The following is a 2,500-nucleotide window of genomic DNA, read 5'->3' as shown; positions in this document are numbered from 1 at the left end:
ACCTCTTAGATTTAACAACTGCTTTTCTCTTCTTCTCCCCTTAGCGCAAGGGTAAACCCCATTTGTCTCTTCTTTGGAACGCAACAAAACTTTCGAGGACTGGACGACCGAGCGATGGTCGCGCGGTCTTCGCTTATCTTTAACAAACGAAGTAGTCCGTATGTATTCTAAATGTTGAAGCCTCCTAGAGCTTTAAGCCATGCGAGACATTGAAATGCTGTTTTAACGGGAGCATGCATAATTGCTGCAAACATACTTTTATCACAAGTTCTAGCCACGCCACGGAGGCTTCGAAGTTCCTTCACCATTCGCTTTCCTCTCTTTTGTTACACAGTTTCAGACTACGATCAGGGGTACCGAAACGCTGTATTGATTGTAAACAACCATTTTTATCTTGGAGCGGAGCGTTCCTTTACTCGTTAGATTTGTCTTGTCGCGTGTGTATTCGCTTTTTCGACGCTTTTTAACCATTTAACTTGTTTAGCGAAGCTAAACGCACAGACAGACAAAAAAAAAGGAACAGCATCGCGCGTCAAACAGCGACGACCCATCTGAAGCGATCTTTCATTTATACACCGTTTGTAAACAGAGAGATGTATAAAGCGCGGGGAATCATTCGAAACCCTGGGGCTATTCGAGCTTGCATTTCAGCAAATTATCATCTCAAACATTTCACTCGTTTGCTTTTTCTAAATTTATAGGAGAGCTTCTTTCGTTTATTTTTGACACACCTTTCGTAAATATCGTTTCTGGCAACGTCGGGAGCGTGGATTTCTACAAGTGAACAATCGCGCCGATCCGATAACTTCCAGCAGGATGGAGAATCTTTATAGATTATCTTCCGAGAACTCGGTGCTTTCACGGGCGGTCGTTTATAAATTTTAACGAACGACTCGCGCGCCGTGACGCACTTGCGCTAGTTCGAAGAGATATTTCGAAATTTGTTTCTCTCCTTTAACGGCCTGCATTTAGTGTATCGGTTGCGATTTTCGTCACATCGTTTCCACGACAAACGCCGACGAACTGCCCAACTATCGCTCGTACGTTGCGACTCTTTCTTTGTTTATCGTTCATTCATTCTTTCAATTTCGTTCGATAATCCCGCTCCGAAACGTTCTACTTTCGTTGAACGACGGCGAGATGTTTAGAAAGAAATGAATTACTCTTTTTTCGAGAAGCAAACGCAAGCAGTCTTTTGTTAAGAAAACGACCCTCAGCCAGGCGTGGTCCAGGAATTGTATCCGTGGACCGCAATGTGCGTTCGAAATGTCGATGTTCATGTGTCCTGCAGTTCACACGTTGACGCGCAATTAGCTGCGTTCTTCATCGACCCACGAGCCAAGTGATCCACCATTCAGGGTAATCGTAAAATTTTGTATTTCAAACTCTTTAGATCTTTAGAGTGTTATTTTCATTATTAACACGCATCACATTCGATACCCACATCAGTCTCCCACCCGGCGCGTGCGGGAGAGCGAATTCGGGCGTCGCCAACGTATTTGTTTGTTTGTTCGATCGTTGACGACACGATCGCGTCCAAGGACGGAAACCGTCGGAGAAACGCCCAGTGGCACGCTCCTCTCGACGGTCGGGCGTAAAGTACATTTAAAAACCTTGAAAAGTACGAACGCACACAAGGAATGCGAGCGCGCGTCCTGTCGCTGAATCGTGGGTTGCGAGATTCGAACAGACACACGGCCGGCGACGATCGGTCTAACTAATGGACACATAGTTTTTCAAAGACTCGCTATCGTCGCTTCTCAGCCGGTCCGTAAACAACACACATCGATCAGGCGGACGCACGAATCTTACCACGGTGCGTGTTTCGTAGATTCCAGGTTACCCGCAAGTACCTCTCTCTCCCTCTTGAAAGAGGAATCTCGATCCGTCCTTTTTGGACAATGGAGAAATCTTTTTATCGCAACACGGATGGCAAAGAAACAACCAAAGCGTAGGAGCGTGGGGACGAGAGCGACGAAAAGAACGTCGCGAAAACAAAGTTTCGACGGTTGCTCGTTCTAATACATCGTAGTTTCAACTCTCTCAGTTTTAACCACTCCTAGACGCTTCGTAAACTTTTAACAATTCTTCGCCTCCGCGAGTTTCATTTCGAATAGAGCGAACGCAACACGGACCAAAAAAACTCCGGTGATGCCAGATCATTTAGCAAAGATCAGACGGCGGGTCATCTGTATTCCTTTTCTCTCTTTTTTATATCTTTCCATTTAACTAGGGTGTCGCAACGACGGGTACATTTATATATTTATATATATTGTATTTCAATTTTAATGATCCTTCACTTTCGGTTTGTAATAATATGATCCTTCTTTCATTTCGATCCTTCATATTGTAGGTTAACCAACAGAAGTTTGTTTTTTTACGACTTGTATTTTTGTGGTTTGTTTGTTTGTTTCTTACGACTTGTTTGTACCCGATCAAGTAGACGACGACCCATAAGTATAAGTTAGAGAGATAAAGGTCGAGAGACCTCACGCAAGCG

The 2,500-nt window shown here is 44.4% G+C and overlaps 1 non-coding gene across 1 annotated transcript; it reads right to left on the bottom strand.

Moving 5' to 3' along the window:
- Positions 1-1,207: 1,207 nt before the first annotated feature.
- On the bottom strand, positions 1,208-1,362 carry LOC143306905 (5.8S ribosomal RNA). The gene has a single exon (XR_013064182.1). It is a non-coding gene; the product is annotated as a 5.8S ribosomal RNA (ribosomal RNA).
- Between the last annotated feature and the right edge of the window lie 1,138 nt (positions 1,363-2,500).

This window comes from Osmia lignaria, unplaced genomic scaffold (genome assembly GCF_051020975.1).
Source record: "Osmia lignaria lignaria isolate PbOS001 unplaced genomic scaffold, iyOsmLign1 scaffold0040, whole genome shotgun sequence".
NCBI lineage: Eukaryota > Metazoa > Arthropoda > Insecta > Hymenoptera > Megachilidae > Osmia > Osmia lignaria.
This window is presented reverse-complemented; position numbering and strand designations above follow the sequence as displayed.